This window comes from Parus major, chromosome 24 (assembly GCF_001522545.3).
Source record: "Parus major isolate Abel chromosome 24, Parus_major1.1, whole genome shotgun sequence".
In the NCBI taxonomy this organism is placed as follows: domain Eukaryota; kingdom Metazoa; phylum Chordata; class Aves; order Passeriformes; family Paridae; genus Parus; species Parus major.
The window spans coordinates 5,174,107-5,191,133 of record NC_031792.1 but is presented as its reverse complement, the minus strand read 5'-3'; the positions used below and the strand labels follow the sequence as shown (position 1 = coordinate 5,191,133).

The following is a 17,027-nucleotide window of genomic DNA, read 5'->3' as shown; positions in this document are numbered from 1 at the left end:
CCGCCGGGACGCCCGCCCCAGCCTGGAATGTCCTGGCGAGCCGCCGCCGAGCGGCACCGGCACCAGGACCGGGACCAGGGAGGGGGCGCGGCGGAGAGGTAACGCGCGCGCTTCCCGCTGAGGGGGCGCGGGCGGGCGCGCGCCGGGAGGGGCGAGCGCGGCTCCTCCGGGAGGGGCGGGGGCGGCCCGGGGCGGCCGCAGGTGGCGGCTCCCGTCTCACCCCGCAGGGCTCGGCTCCTGTCACCCTCGGGGCTCGTCCGTGCCCTCGCCGCGCGGGGCTCAGCCGGTGCACCGCGCTCACCGGGGAGCGGGACGAGCCCTCGGAGCTGCCTGGCTCTGATTTATGGTCTCATTTCGCAGGGAACGCGCCTCCACTCCCCTCTATTTGTCATTTAAACGCTGCTCTGCTTGAAGGAGGTGCCGTAGGGGATGGGTTTGGGGTCGCGTCCAGCCTCCTAACCGCCTTAAAATGGTTAATCTCAATGTTTTTAACCTGTAAGGTCACTTTTCTCTGCAATTAGAGCGATGGAAAGTCAGTCCCTAAGGCAGGAGGTGGTGTGCGATGCCTGCCTGAGGTCTCTGGCTGTAAAGCATCCTGACATCTTATCTCTGTTATTATTATTTTTATTGCATTAAGCTGCCTACCTTCTTAAAGCCACGCGATTCTTGAATTTTAAATTACTTTCCCTTGCTTTGTCTGTCTCTTTGCCAAAAACAAATATAAATTATGTAGCTCCTGACTTCTCATGGAAGAACTTTCCAGTCTGTCCCATGCTTTCCAATACTGATGTTTTTTAAACCAAAAGAGATGTGTTTTTCAGCCGTGACACACTGTCGGGCAGCAAACAGGCAATGTTTACTTTGCTCCCGCCTCGTAACTGTGTAAAGGGTTGGTGAAAGGGTAAATGTGATGGCTTTATGTAGCTTTTTCTTTTTAATTATTATTTTACTGCTTTCCCCAACTGCTTTGCTGCCTCTGGGAAGGAGTAGTCGCGCCGATCCTGCGGCTGTAAAGCTGTCAGCTCTGAAGGGCTGTTTACTCAATGAGTTGTATCTTTCACACATGCACCAGAAATTCAATTTACTGACCCAAACACCAGCCACGGCCGCCGAGGTTCCCGGCAGCGTGGAAGCTTTGGTTCTCTGGGGTTTTCTCCTTCGTGGCCTGGCGTTTTCCTTGAACAAAGCAGGTAATCCTGGGGTGCTGGTGCTCCCAGCCGAGCTGTGTGGAGCTCCTTTCCTTTTCTCATCTCCCACTACTCGGCTGTTTTGACAGCTATGGGATGTACAGCCTGCCCGTAGCTGCTTTAAGGAGAAAAACTGCTTTTGTGGTAGCAGTTGCTGTGGGCGACGGCCAGTTCTTTCTCCGTTCCAAAAATCTGCAGTGAACGTTTCCCAGCACAATTTCTTAACGTTTTTCTGTTGAACTTGATATTATTTGCCTTAATTATAGCCAGCATGCTTTTGTTCCACCAAATTAAAATAGGTGGCGAGAGCATGAGTCAAACACATTGAAACCAAACCCTGCTTTTTCAAAGCAGCTACAAGCCTATCTTGTGGGGAGGACTTGGTAATGGAGTGATTAAAAAGAAATAAATATATTTGACCTGTATTCCCCTTTCCATAAGAAGAGGGAAGCCTCTGACTGGCTTGGTCTGCATCCCAGAAAATCCTCAGGCTTGTGGGGAGAGCCATGACTTGTTGAAAGCTGGATTCAGAGAGAAGGTGGGATCCACTGAATTACCTACCATGTTAAAAGGGTTTTTTCCCTCCTCAAGGGGTAGGAAGTGAGATGGGAACTGCTGCGGTGTGGAGGGATTAGTAACTCACCCGAGGATGAGCTCGGTGGCTTTGTCGCCTGGATTAAGGTGATTTACACCCTTAAGCTGCTCCGAGTGCTCGTAAACAGCCGTGCCTGTGTGTGCAAGGTGAAGTGTGGGCAGACGAGCTCGGGTACACCACGGAAGTAGCTTTAGGGGTTGGTTTTTGCCATCCTTCGTGCAGTCTTGGTGATTTTTCATCCTTTTTCTCTGGTGGGACGCCAGCTCTGCGTTCTTTGCCACCAAACCCCTGGGATAGTGGCAGTGGGATTTGGGCTGGCCCCACTGTGTGTCCCCTCTGCTGGATCACTGGGCTGCTCTGCTGCTAAAACACTTGGGTTTTACCCCAAAACTGAGGAGAGGGGGGAAAAACGCCTTGCAAGGAGAGGCCTGTCTGTGCAGGGCAAGTCCCACCAGTGCTTTCATTATCTCAAGGTGTGCTGTAAGCCCATAAATGAGGCTCCTGCTTACTTTGGCTTGCTGGTGTGCCAGAGGAATAAGGCAGCTGTGCTCTGACTTCAGGTGATGTCACTTGAGGATTTTAACTGTCAGAGCTTAAAAATACTCTGGCTTGTTTAAAGACTGCTTCTGCAGATGTGGGAATGGGGAAGCAAAGCAATGGATTGTGAGTGCACAGCCACATCGGGGTTCAGCATCTCATAAATCCCCCTCTGTCTGTCCCACAACAGATTTGCTCTGCCTAACGAGGCCTCAGGTGTACCATGACCAGGGCATTAATTGGTGGGTGCTCAAGATGAGGCACTGCCATGAACTTCAAGACCAACAAAGTCTCGGTGCCAAAGAAGTAACTGGGAAGCATGTGATGATTAAGTGATTTTGGGAATAAAGCTGTTTTCTGATGCGGTGGTCAGTCAGCAGCGCCTTCTCCCATACAGTTGTTGGTGTGACTGGGTGTGTACAGGACCAGCTGCTGTGATTTCAGGCTGTTTGCAGGGCTGGGTGTGAGGAGCTGTGGGTCAGGGGCTGATCTCTGAGTGTTTGTATGCAATATAGCACAAGGAATGAGCTATATTGAAAAGGTTCCCCGCAGGTTATGTGAGCTGTTTCTAGTTCTGTGTGTAAAAAGGCATTGAACTTCACCAAACCCACTCTTCACACCTTCTCCAAGAGCTCCTTTACCTTCTCTCTTTCTGCCAGGCCTTTTAGCCTGTGGTGGAAAACCTCCTGTTCTGCATCTTCCTTGTTCCCATGTCCACAGGTGTGACTCTGGAGGGGTTTCATTGCAGTGTTGTGGTCTTGGCACACAGTCCTATGCAAAATGACTTGGAAATGTGGTGAACTTGTTGGGAAGCTGCCACGAGGCTTTGAAACCTTTGGTTTAGTACAAGAAGCCCTGAGACTGAGCAGGTCTTCACCCACAAACCTGCTGGGATTGGGTATCTCAGGTAATTTTTTTTTATGGAATTGCTTTAATTGGCAACTCGGAAACCTGCCGAACGCCTTTTGTTAGGGAACATCTCATTTGTATAAATTAATTGGTACTGTAAACTTGCCCTTTGTATGTAGGGTCAGGTTTTTGTCTCCTGCTTTGCTTATGATTATCTCTTGCTGTTTAGTGAGTGGCTCCCTTGAGCTGAGTCCTGCTCCTTCCTCTTCACTGCAGCGGTTTGCAGTCAGTTCTCTGGTTTTCTGTGGGCTGGGGAGCTTCAGGGCCAGTTGCTATCTGCAGCTGGGCTGAGACTGAGCTGAAAACCTGGTTTCAAGTGGAATTGGTCAAATTTCCTCCTTAGACGGGAATTTGCAGCTTGCCTTGCAGTCCTGACTCTTAAAGCCGGTACGTGGGCATCAAACTGTGTTCTCTGTCCACTTTTTTTGCCATTCCAACCTATTTTGGTAATTTTGACCTATTTTGTTGTTTGGACTGGTATTTGGTTGGTTCTCCAGGTGTTTTCCCTTTCCTACTCACTTTTTGTTCTCCTGGAGCAAACCCTGCTATTGTGTGTCCCCTTACCCTGCATCATTTGCTCTGGGATGCTGTTTGTCTTTGGCAAAGTCAGCAAAAACCTCTTTGCTGTATTACTTTGGCTGGTGGGAGGTCTCCAACTACACTGGCTCAAGAACTTCTAGACTAGATAGTTTCCTCTGTGTATGTGTTCACTTTTTTCACTTGAGTGTTCTTCCAGCTATTTCCTTGGTAGATGGCTCAAGACAACTTCCAGGGCTGAGTGTGTCAGAGTTTTCCACTTACGTTCCCCAGCTCGCTTCTCCCTTTCTGGTGGGGATGATGATTCTCCAGTGACAGTGATCACTTTAGGGGAAATGCTTGTTCAGCCCAGTAAGGGATTGAGCCTTGTGCATCCAGCCCACCTGCCATTTCCATTAAGCCCGTACTCATTTTTTCTATGTGAGAAATATCTGCTGTCTTTCAACAGGAGGGAAAACAATCATGCAAGGTGGGTTGTCTTCCCATTTTTCATACCTATGAGATATCTTGGAGCTCTTCTAGCCAGGTGGGACTATTTTTTTTTATTTTCCCCCCTTTTTTTTCCCCCTCCCCAGCTCCTTGGGCGCAGTTTCACGTTACAGCTCCATCCAAGGACTCGCTGCTGCAGGAGGTGGCAGGTACATTCCTGCCTCTTCCCCGCTGCTGCGGGAATCCAGCACTGGAGCAGCCGCAGGGGAGTGACTCCAGCTAACCCTTCAAAAAAAAAAAGTACCCAAGCCCCAAACTTTCCTGGATCTTGCCCTGCAGTTAAGAGTTGCTAAATCTTCCACTTGGATGATTGGGAAGGCCCCGAGGGGCTGGGGGGGGATGGCTGCTTTTGGCAGCACTGGATTCTAAATTGGATTTGCTGTCTCCTGATCCTGTGCACTCGCTCTGCTGCTGAGCCAAGGGTGGTGCCTTGCAGAGAGGGAGGGGTTCTGGCCAGCTCCCTCCATCTTCTGCCTCTGGAAATGCCCAGTTGAACCAGTCCAGCTCACAGGAACAGCACGGGAAAAGGATAAAATAATTCCCTAAAGCTCAGTGGGCAAGACCAGCTTGGCTGGGGTATTGCCATCAGCTTGGCAGCACAAGTGTGCTGGGGAGGGAGGAGACCAGGGGAAAGGGAAGGAGACCATCCCTTTGGCAGTGGCTGAGCTGAGAGGTGAAACCACACCCTTGGCCTCACCTGTCTCTCTGATCACATCTTTGAGTTCTACCCTGGGTTCTGCTGTTTAGCTTTCCCCACAGACTGCAACCATTGAATCTGATAATGAACCAAGTGGTTGAATCTTATTTGTTTAATTCAAAGAGAAGTTTAATGCTTCCTTCCTTGCAGTGTATGGAGTCTCTGCCTTGCAGCCCATGGTTTTCTTTGCAGTGAACCTATAAAATCCCAAGATAAGGACTAAAAGGCTTGAGCCATGAGCAGCTCATCGTTGAAACAGTCTTGGCAAAGAGGCTGAGCACCACGAATTTATATTTTTGGAGGGGTTTGAGGGTGTTTTGTCTCTGCAGAGGTGTTTGAGGGTTGCATTGCCTGTGAGTATTCCCTGCCAGCTCGCCTTCTGTGTGCTGGTGAGCCCTGGCTATTGTGGGCTGCCAGCTCCAGTCAGAGGGGAGCTTCTTTGCCCCCCTTAATCTTAGCTGAAGAACAGACAGATCCTGAATGTCTCTGTAATCACTCTATGGCATCTACTGAAGTACAGCCATGAGATGTTCATCCTCCTGGAACTGCTGGTATATTCTGTGTAGGCACCTTGTGTCTGAGTACAGCCTGCTCTAGCTGGAGATGCTCCTGCAGGGGGATGGCACCAGGGGGTTTTGTTTCCCAGCCCCAAGTGAGTGAAAGAAACCTTTTATCTGGGTAAAAGGCCTCACCCTAAAGAATCTTGCAAGAAATGAATCCTTTTTCCATGCCAGTTTGGAAGGTAAGGACCCAGGTGACTGTTCCTCTCCTGAGGAACACCAGCAAGGGAAGGGGACAGTTCATGTGGCCCCTTCTGAAACAAACAGTCATTGTTTGGAGTAAAAATCCTCTGCTTGCTTCCAGATCAATCCTCTTGAAGTTACTGTAGACAGGTGGTATGTTTTCAGTTTTTAATTTCTTTTTTTCTTTTTTTTTTTTTTGCTTGTTGTTAGTTGAGAGCTGATGGATCGGCCCAAATAAGGCCATGAGAAAGGCTAGCCATTTCCAGGAGGATCCACAGACAGTCAGTGCATGACTTGTTGCCTTTATCTCTGAGATCAGGAGATTCCTTTGCAGTGATGGATTAATCCACCCTTGAGTGAATAATATAACTGAGAACAAGTAGGAGCCAGCGCTCCAAACAGATGATTTGTTCAGTACGTGTGTGCCTCCCCTCCCCCTCTGAAAAGTGTCTTTCTTCACCGTTTCATTCAGCCTGTTGAAACCTCACAGCAACCTGTGTCTGCACCAGCCCCCGGCCCAGCGGAGGGCGAGGATGGGGCTGTGCCAAAGGCCTCTGCTCCCAGGTGCAGGAGGAGATAAACCAGGATGGAGAGAAGGTGCCTGTGGGCTGCTGGGGCTGTGATGTCACCTGTCTGCTCTGGCCATGACATCAGCTGTCTGCACATTCTGCTGGCTCTAGGTGGGAGTGTTGATGCTGGCACCTGCCTGGGGTGGCACAGCTCCAGTCCCTTGGCAGCAGTGGTTGTACCCCGTGAGGCAGTGGGCTCTGTGTCCAGGAGAAATTGTGTAAAGGAGCTGCAATATTGGGGTTGGGGGAGTGAACTCACTGGCTACAAGGAGATGGCAGTGGGTGGCTTTGAAGAGAAATATGGTATTTAGGAGGATGGTTCTTAGTTGTGCCAGGGCAGATCTGTAACTCCTCAGCAGAGCCACAGCTTCTTGAGCTGCTTGGGGGTGTTCTGGAGCCAGACACTGAAGTTCTTCAGTGACACGTGGGCAGTCCTTGTCAGCACACCTGCAATAGGATACAGGGCTGGAAGGGAGTTGTGCAGCTCCAGCAGTGGAATTCATGTAGTGAGATCTGTTATCATCCCTGTGGATACACTGGAATAATTCTTTGGCAGCTCATATGCTGGGTCTTGTTGCTTTAACATCTCGGAATGCATCAAGGTCTGCTCCTGTTGATAGGCTCAAAGAGGCTGTGAGGGTGTGAGGTGCCTGGGGCTCCTCCTGCTCAGGGACCCCCCCAAGCAGTCACAGTCTTACTGAGAAAGGCTTCGATAGCTCAAGATCAAGTTGGTGGAAGCCCCCAGCTTTGGCTTTCCTTGTCATAAATGCCAGTAGCCTTGCCTTGATCCCATGCTCTTGGGGTGTGGGATTGGTGGCAGCTTTCAGCTGCATTTTGGAGTTTCTGTGCTGTATGGGGTGAAGATAACACTTAAAATGGCATTCTCCCTTTGGAGAACGGGCTTTGCTGCTGTTGGCTGTACATAATTTCTGGGAGCTGAGCAGTTTTGCTGTGTAATGTTCCAACCCCATGTAGATTAAATGTTTTGCGGAGTCAAAATAAACAATAGCATGTGGTTTTCCTTTGTTCCCCCCCTTCCCCACAATAAGAGTTCACAAAAGTTCTTGAATTAGGGCTCTGCATGCCATACGCTCGAGCATAGGCTCAAATTTTCATGAGGCTTGCTGAGGGCTGTTACTGCTTGGGGAGTGCTTTCACCTTTGGGACAGCTTTGGAAATCTCTTTGCTTCTCAGGAGTTTTTTGGAAGGTGTGTTTCAGTGGAGCACTCGGATACTTGTTGCCTTAAATGCTTTGCAGTGACAGTGTATCATAGCTTGATGGAGATTTGAGACTCCTCTAATAAAATGCAAGAGGAGGAAAACCCTGAGGGTTTTTTGGAACAGAAGATGTTTTCTGTTCCTGCCACTAATCTCTGTTGCAGAATGAAATAGGAATGTATACTTTAAATCTCTGTCAGGGTGTAGAAGGAAGCTGGCAACGGATGTAATCAAAAATGTTATTATCAAAACTCTCTAAGTATGTTGAAATTTTAAACTTAATGATATAATTTTAAATTCAGCTATTCAGACTGAGGCATGGTTTTGGGGTGCAGATTGCACTTCCAAATTGTGCATTGAGATGGACCAGAGAGGAGTTTGAAGCAGACAGGAGGTGGTGGGTGCTGCAGTGATATGGCTGAAGCCCTGTGATTTCCAGTGACTGGGGTGGCAGCATTAAATTGAGGTGTGGTTTTCTAGATTATGGACTTTGTGGCTGAGCACTTAAAAAAGGGTCCAGTTTCCAAGTTAGTATTTTTCCTAATTAGTGTGTCTGTTGTGGCTTGAACGTAACCAGCACATGTAGAAAGTGTACATGTTCAGAGTTTGTTCAGGGTTCGGGGCACAGTGAACACAAGGAAGCAACACCAGATCTGATGCATAGCAGCAAAGACTCAACCCAGTGTGAGAGGAGACAGAAAGCTTCCAGCCTTAGACTTGGAATAAGGGAACTGTGAGTAACCTTCACCCTTGTGACCCTTCGTCCTCCAGTGGAGAGGCTGCAGGTTGAGGATGCAGAAGAAGCTCAAGTCCTTCTCTGAGCCAAAGGTGTGAAGCTGTTTATTTTCACTGGGACAATGTATATATTGCAGGAGGCAGATGCTTGCCTGCTTAACCCAAGCACTCGCTGCTTATCTGGGCTCTGGCGAGCGTACAAGTGTTGTCCCTTCTAATCCCCCAACATTAAACAGTCCAGGCACCTTTCCCTGGCTGAGCCTGGGACTGATTTAAAAAACACACAGAGAAGCCAACAAAAAAGAAACATTTGCTTTCTTTGCCAAGTTTAAATGAAGACTAATGCCGTGGTGCTGCTTAATCTTGTTTTTCTTGCTATCTGATGGATGCTAACGTGGGATGGAATCAATCCCGGCAGCCGGTTATCTTTGCGGGGCCCCCATGTTGCTGAGATCGGCATTAAAGTCTCGTGGGGGAGTTGATGTGCTATGAAGAGTCTGGAACTTTCTTCCTATGTGGTGACTCTGTGGTATCCATCTTCCTTTGGGAAGGTGTCTCCAGGAATTGCCAGTCTGCTGTTGGACATCCCAACAGAAATCCTGTTCGGCAAAGCGGGATATGTCTGAGCGAGTGAGAACAGGGCACAGTCAGGTGAACCTGGCGGAACTTTTTCCCTGGTCCCTGTGATGAAACTTAACTCCTTTCCTATCAGTTGCTCGTGTTAGAACTGGTTCTGCTGGGAACAGCTGCCATGGCCCTGATTGGCAAGAGGAGGTTTGGGCTTTGACTCACGACCTGCCACCGTGAGGGTGCTGCCCCGAGTGCCCCCAGCCCTGAGCAGGGGTCCCTGCTGCCGGCAGGGCTAAGCTCGGCTGCAGGGAGTGAAGCAGGAGGGCTGGAGGAGCCAAACCCTCAGGCCAGATCTTTGTGATGACTGCTGCCTCTCTCGCTTGGATCAACGCTCTCCTTCGGCTCTGCTGGCATGAGGAAGGAGGCGGGAAGCTGCACCAGTGCTCGGTTGTGCAACACCACTGAGCAAAGCCAACCCAAAGCCTCCCTCTCTTTCCCCCATGTTCCTCTACCCCTCTCCTTGCCTGGGAGCCAGGTTGGTTTGTTGTGGCAAACCTGGCCTGACCACCACAGTGTTTTCATTTATTTTTCTGCCTAGCTGCTGCTTTTATCTGGGCCTGAGGCAAAGGGGCTCCTTTTGCTCAGCAATATTGTCGGTTGTGTCAGGATTCCTTCCCTCGAGGTGAAGAAGTGCAGGAGTGTGTGTTTGCCACAGAGCTCGGACTTCAATTTTGAAACCAGGTTTGGTCTTTTGAGCATGGGGGAAGGGAGGGGAGGAGAGCAGTAAAACTGAATTACTGTAAGGCTGGAGGATGGATTGTGTGAAGGCTTGTTTTAATCGGGGGAGGAAAGGCCGGGGTCTTTCCTGCTCTCTCCCTCAGCTGTCCCTGGTTAGCTGGTTTGCTTTTTAATAAGCATTATTCTGCCTGGAGCCTGGGTCCGGCAGCAGGGAGTGTTGGCATTGCCTGTGACAGCGTGTGGACAGCTGTAACAAGAGGGGAAAGAGTGACATGGAGTGCAGAGAAGCCCTTTTGTTTAGAAAGCAGGGTCCAAGTGGGTCTGTCTCTCCAATCCATACACAGCCCAGCCGTCCTCAGGCACGGTGAATTCAAAGGTGACTGACGACTGTGCTGTAACACAGGCTTGGCTCTCCTCCTCCAGCACACCTCCCATATCCTGCAGCCATGAGTTCACAGGCTCCTAATTGCCTATGATGTAAGACAGCAGTAGATGAGGTTGCTATAAATTCTGGCTGCAGGTGTGGATTTAATGGCTGTGCTTCCCTTTAAGGGCTCACGGATAGCATGGATCCCTGCAAGTTACAACAGACCGAGTTGGACTCGGGCTAGTGCAGCTAAAAGAACCCATTTGTCTGCGTTTTTCAGAGCTGTTGCTTGCTGGAGGCTACCAAAGGACGAGGTGTCAGTGTTCAGCTGGAATTGCCTGGGGAATGAGCTCGCTGTCCTCTAACAGAGCTCAGCCGTGGTTCCAATTCTCTCCATCAATGTTCTCTCGTGGCTGAACCGCCCAGGTGTGAGAGTGCCACTGGAAGTGGACCTTTAGGCAGCCTGTGTGGACACAGGAACCTTTGTCTGAGAGTCTGACAGCTTTTTCTCATGACCAGAACAAGACTGTGGTTCTTGTCCTTTTTAGTTTTTATTCATGCTGGATTCTGGTTTTAGAAACCATAGACAAATTATAATCATGGGTGATGGTCCTTGACGTGTAAAATGCAAACATTTTGGAGGGTGCAAAACAACCCCTCAGGCAGTTACTCCAGCTTGCTGTGGTGTGTGCACCTGTAGTTTGGATAATTAGCATGGTGAGTTCCCTAGCTCTCTTGAGAAAAGGGGCATGGCTCACTTGGAGTTTGGTTTTGTATATTTTTCTTCATTTTTGTGCACATTCTTGCAGTCCAGAGTTTATCTAACATGCTGGGGTGGTGCTTCATGAGTTGAGCTGAGGCCTCATGCTGTTCAAGTGCTAAGTTCCTTTTCTTGGATGTCCATTCCCTGCCCCTCCCTTGGGCTGGTGCTCTAGGACTGCATGGGGAGCTGAAACTGTTCCCTCATCCAGGTGAAAACTGAACCTCATTTTTTTTTCTCTGGCTGAGTTTTTGGCTGGATCTGCCAGCAGATCTGACTCACTTGCTGGCCGCAGGATCCCTGGTGCAGATAGGAGAATGCAAGCCAGGTCCTGAAGGAAGGTGTTGCTGCCCTCCTCGGCATCAGCCCGGCTTTAAATTGGCTGAAAACCTGGTTGTGAAATCATTCTTGCTAAAAACCAGAGCTGAAGAAGGAAAGCAGGCGCCTCTTTCCAAGGCTGAGGCCAGCCCTGAGGAAACAGGGGAGGGGGTGTTGGCCAGGGACCCTTGGAGATGTGGCTGAAGGCAGCAGAGCTGGCACAGGTGTCATTCAGTGGTATGGCACAGGTGATGTGCTAAATGTGGGGAAAAAAATGGAAATACGAGGCAAAGTAGTACTGAAGCAGGAGAGACCAAGACAGGGAGGTGTGAGGGAGCCTCGAAGAGCAAAGGGTGAGAATTTTGTATGTATTTGGCCTACTGTGATGGAAGTGTTAAACTAATGATACCTTTAGCTCCCTTGGGGGCTGAAAGCCCTGATTTAGGCATTTAAGTGTAATTGCAGCCCAGCAGAGCTGGGTATGGGGCTAATGCTCTGTTCTCTCCTTCCCCCGAGGCCAGAGGAGACAGGAGCCATTCCCACTTCATTACTGTGGCAGCAGGGGGACTTGTCTTAGCTCTTTGGCTGAAGTTAATAATAAAATTAAACTAATTGTTATGCCTGTTTGTGGAGAAGAAAGTGTGGCTTCTGGGATGATTTATTTATTTTTCTCCTGATGCCTGCCTTGCTGTGACCGGTGCTGGAATGGCAGGATGGGAACCCCAGCTCTCCCCCCTCGGAGCACAGATGTGTCTCGGGAGCAGAGTCGTGACTCGGGAATGTTTTCATCTGTGTGTGCCGAGGCACAGTACACAAACTGTTAAATTTCCTTCCCTCAGCTCCCAAATCCATTCCTCCAGTCCATGCCAAAGCATGCGTTCTTCTATCAAGACCATATGTACGCCAAGACCGAGGTTCTAAAGTCAAGGTGTTTTTGAAATATTGGAGTGCAAATTAAGTATCTGAGTTATCTTAACTGTCTTCTAAAAAAAAAAAAAAATATCTCTATCAGCCTCACATATAACTCAAAAGATTAATGGAAGCCTAAACTTTGATCCAAGTCCAACAGCTGATACCAGCCATGAGATTTTCCAGGCCTGAAAGCAAAATAAAAAAATCCAATAAAAAATACTTCCTTCTCCATCTTTGAGGCACTCAGCCTCTTGGCCATGTTTTGGGCTAATACTGCTATTTTTTCCTCAGTTGCTTAACCTCTTCTTGTGTCACCTTTGTCCTGGCCACTGGACCTTACCTAGAGCGGTTTGAGTAAATGAATGACATTATTTAAGGTGTTTTATAGCTTTGTAGGAAACACCTCTGCCTGATTATTGAGGAAGGCCATCAGGATGTGGGATCCCCTGTCCTCTCTGGGACTCAGTCACTGTCTTGTTTGCTCAGCACTGTTTGTTTTTCCTGCCATCTGCCACCCGAGCAAACACTTGCTCTGCATTTTGACAAAAATATCAACTTTCAGGTCTTTAAGGTCCCTTCCAATTCAAGCCATTCTATGAAAAGTGATGTGCCATTAGAAATTGCTACACAATTGATGAGGGTCTTTAATTCCTAAAATTGTTCTTTGGATTCATCGCTGATTCATAGGGGTTTTTAATGGTGTGAAGCAATAAAAAAGCTCCATACAAGGCTGCTTATAAAAATATGTTACCTAAAAAGCAGTAAAAATGCCAATGAATCTTTAGGTGGGAAGTGGCATAAGAAGCACTTGGATCTGGCTTTTGGCACTGATGGGTGTAGGTGCCAGGCATGGGCAGAAATGTGGAGGCATTACTGAAATCCAAACCGAGGATTGCAAAATTTGAGCAACTGTAATTTTGCTCCTTTATTCAGGAGATCCTTATCCTTCTGATAAGGATCTGGAGGGTGCACTTTCATTTGTTTAAAATGCAATAAATAAATATGAACAGAACATCAAAGGATGCTTTTTCTTGTAATTTTTAACTGCTTCTCCATTCAGTGTTTCTGTGGATTCTTTGGTGTCCATTTCCTTGTGTTCTGACCCGTTTGTGTCTCTCACACTTGGTTTATAGGATTGCTGTCAGAAAACTGATTTTTGTGGGGTTTTCCCTTTCACATGTTTTTTTGGGGGATTGAGAAATTCCCAGGTGTATGGGACTGGTCGGCAGAGCTCCGTGCGTTTCCTGAACGCACACGCAAAATCCCTTTGAAGAATGTAATTTTACTGCTTACACTCACGAAATCCTCTCGCTGGTGATGCCATAATTCCAACACAAATGCTCAATTATGGTATTTTTCGCAGAATTCCCCAGCCCTTCTGTAGCTGCCTGGCTCCTTATCTCCAGCACTCGGCTTCCTGTGATTTAGCAGCACACAAACTGCAGCTCCAGTGCTCGAGGTGGAGAAGAGTAAAACAGGAGCACTTGAATGTTTTTTGCCCAAGCTGTGATTACAGCCCGGCGTTTCCCGGCGCTCGAGCCCTCTCTTCGGAGTGTAATTAGGAACACATTGATTCTTATTGCAGCTGGCAGCTGCTCGCTATTGCCTTTTTCAGCTTCTGACCCCCATAGTCCCGCTGACCTTTCCTGGGGTTAGTCGTAGGCCCTTTTCATTGTGATGGGCTCGAAGTGGCTCATGTGGAGTTGATTATTTCCTTGCTTGTCTGGCCTTTTTGGTGCCATAACTCCAAGTCACTTCCATTTTTTTCCCCTGCTTTTGGCTGACCACAGTGAAAGGAAATGCTTTTGCTGGCGACAGGATCGGTTTGCACGCTTGACTGACTCGATTGAGACCCTGAAAGGGGGGGAGGGGGAGGGTAATGAACACTGTAGGTGCTGCATTTGCTTTTTAAAGGTTGATGTTAATGATTGAGTGGTCATTAGGCATTCATAAAAACGAGGCTTCGCCCGGCTCCGTTGCCTTTTGGCACGCTGAGCCCCGTGGGTTGGCATGAGGAGCGCGGCTCGGGGGATGCGGAGCGCTCTGCTGTCACCTGCGCTGTCCCCGGGATGTCCCCGAGGTGTTCCCGAGCTGGAGCTGTCCCCGAGGTGTCCCCGAGGTGTTCCCGAGCTGGAGCTGTTGTCGAGCAGTCCCCGAGCTGGGGCTGTCCCCGAGCTGTTCCCCCGAGCTAGGGCTGTCCCCGGGCTGTCCCCCGGGCTGTCCCCGGGCTGTCCCCGGGCTGTCCCCGCCCCGGACGGAGCGGGAGGTTGGGCTGCGGGCAGGCTGCCGGTGGCTCCCGGGCTGGAGCCCGCTGCTCCCAGCCCAGAGGCTAATGAAGGCTATGTGCCAGCTGTTACACTCATTTTGCCAGACCCCAGGAGGACAGCATGAAGACAGTCAGTGATCAAAGGCTCTGGAGATCACTGAGGAGCCGAGCGGCAGGAATGTCTGATTGCTTTCTCTTGGAATGCCACAGGCTTCAATACCTCCTTTTTTTCTTTTTTCTTTTTTTTTTTTTTTTAAAGGTGTCTTGGTGTGAGATTTAATGATCTAACTCAGCTTGCTCACGCTGAAGCCAGAGTATTTTAGTTAATACAAGGGGATTCGTTTGCTCTAAATTTAGGTGGTTTGAGAATTTGGGTTTTGTTGTACTGATAGCAAGCTAAAATGAAATTTTTCTTGGTAATTCTAATAAATGACCTAGGGGAAAAAAAATAAAAATATTCCAAGCTTTGGGTGTTAAATCACATATGGCATTATAAAGTGAGGTGGGATTAATCAATTTTGAGTTGCTGCTGTTTAGGAAAAAGTGGGAAATCTGTGTATCCAAAGCTGGTATACTCCAGAGGGCTGTCACGATGCAGCTGGTGGGCAGTGCTGCTCCTGAGGCTCAGTCACTTTTTCCTTGGACTTCCTAGCAAAGGCCGTCAGCTCCTGGAGGTGGGAGTGGGAAACCTGAATAACTCCCTCTGTTCCTGAGCGTGCTGTTTCCTTCCTCCTCCTCCTCCTCCTCCTGCTCTACCCAACATTTATAGGAGCTGGAGCATTTGGGTGGTGCAGAAACCCTTCCTCATTTAGCTGTTCCTCATGGAGCAGCTCGCTGGAGGTTGGGAGAGTGTTGGAGCGGGGAGTGATGGAGCAGGAGTGCAGTAACAGATCCAAGATGGGGTGGTTGCTCTTGGCAAGGGAGGTTCTGGTGTTGTCCTGCCAGCTGGTCTGAGATGGCAGGAAGATGATTCAGGGAGCTAAACCAAAATGGGGATGAGATAATGCTCTTTTCATAGTGACTCTGGTCTCAGCTGCAAGGGTGGAGAGGAGAAGTTCACGGTCCAGTAAATAAGTGGGGCAGGATCTCAGCTGTGTTTGGAAGGACACTGGAGCTTGGCACCATGGCAATGCATAGAAAACAGCATTTTGTCATATTTTAGAGTATGAAACCTTATTTGGGGTTGAACATGGGTAGGAGTGAGTTATTTGGGAGGTGAGGGTTAAGTTACAGTGCCAGGACCAGACCTGTGGAGCTGTACATTGAAGGCCACTGGTTTCTGGAGGAACAGTGATAAACACAAAGCTCTGGGAAGAGACAAGAGTCACTGCCAGGGCTGCAGAAATCCCTGCAGAAAGCTCTGGTGCCTGTGCCTCCCCATCTTGGCTCAGTGGGGTGCTTCAGTGAGCCCAGGGGCTGCTCTCTGGTCCAGGATGACCCATGTCCATCCTGGTGAGGTCTCCAGGCCGTGGCAGGTGTGTGACTGTGCCAGCTCCCCTGCAGCATCCTGTGCTAGGCTGATGTGCCACTCTGGTGTTGGCGACAGCCCTGCTCCTGTGCTGGGAAACCACTGTTGAGCTGTCCCTTCCCCTCTGTTTGGAGTTAGAGGTGATGGTTTATTTACATTTTCTTGTCTGTGCGTGGCATTCCAGAGGTTGAGGGGCTGAAACTGGGAGCTGCTGGACGCCTGTCCCCACAGCTCTGTGCTCAGGGGCTCCTTTCATAAAGGGTCTGAGACAAATGAGGCACACAGCTAGAATTGTCATGTGCAGAAATAGTTCATCTCACTAATTACGTCCAGAAGTGCCAGGCACACGTTTCTGGGTGCCCCTGTGTGTGCTTCTGAGGGGCAGGCATCCATTGGAATGGTCAGGGTGAGCCCTCCCCGTGACACAAGTCTGTTATCTTCCTTGTTTCCCTTGATCCATGAGCAATAACCTACTTTAGAGCTGACAAGGAGGTCAAGTGCTGTGTGAAGATAACTGGAGGATGACTTTAGGTGAAGAGGTCTGGGTGGAAGTGAGAGAAATGTGGCCTTTGCCATGCTGTGCCTTTCTGCTGGGCTGGAGAAATGGCCAGTGAAAGTGAAACATTTTCCTGATCCACAAAAAACACATCTGTCTCTAGTCAACCTTGAATATTATTTATATGAATAATTCCTCTTTTAGTGTAAAATGCTCAGACAGTGATGCCTCTTAATTCAAAATAGTTGCAACTATTTGATGCACAAGTGATGGAGATACATCCTCCCAGCCTAGGAACAGTGAGCAGTGGGCAGAGCTGTTCTGAGCAGAGCTCATCTTGGAGTCTGGGACGCTAAAATGGAGTCACATCTAACCAAGATGCTCCTCTTTCAGATCCCAACACATCCCCTGTAACTGGTACTTGCTGTCAAAATGGGAGCTCAGGGTTATTGAGAAGATGGCAAAGGGGAAGAGTTGTGTTTTTCCATCCCTAGGGCTTTTTAAGTACAGTATTAAAGAGGCAAAGTTTCTCCACGGGTTTTCTAAAGACCAAAAAACTATGAGCTGTGGTCTTGCTGTCTTCTCTGTATTTAACAAGGGGCTTCTGCAGTGTCACCATCTGCAGAAGAAAAAGAAAGAAGCATTTCTGGGTTATGTTGTGTTGCTGGGTCTTATCTTCCCCTGTGTTCCCAGATCTACCAGTGAGCGAGATGTTTGTGCCATCCCTTCAGAAGCAGATGTCAAGAAGTTTCATTCAGATACCTGAGTGTTGATGCTGAACAATCCTACTCCAGTTAAAGCCAATATTTTTCCTTTTTCCCCCCCAGTCAAAGAACTTTGGTGTTTGTGGCTCTCTGTGTGTACTCACTGCTTTGCAGTTGATCTTACCACTCCACAAGGCTGCAAAAGCCAAACT

The 17,027-nt window shown here is 49.0% G+C and overlaps 1 protein-coding gene across 1 annotated transcript in view; it reads left to right on the top strand.

The window, feature by feature from the left end:
• Positions 1-6: 6 nt before the first annotated feature.
• CDON (cell adhesion associated, oncogene regulated) overlaps positions 7-17,027 on the top strand; it is a 56,814-nt gene continuing 39,793 nt past the window's right edge. The window contains exon 1 of the mRNA XM_033519690.1: positions 7-98. The gene's annotated coding sequence lies outside the window, so the exon portion shown is untranslated. The remainder of the gene's footprint in view (positions 99-17,027) is intronic.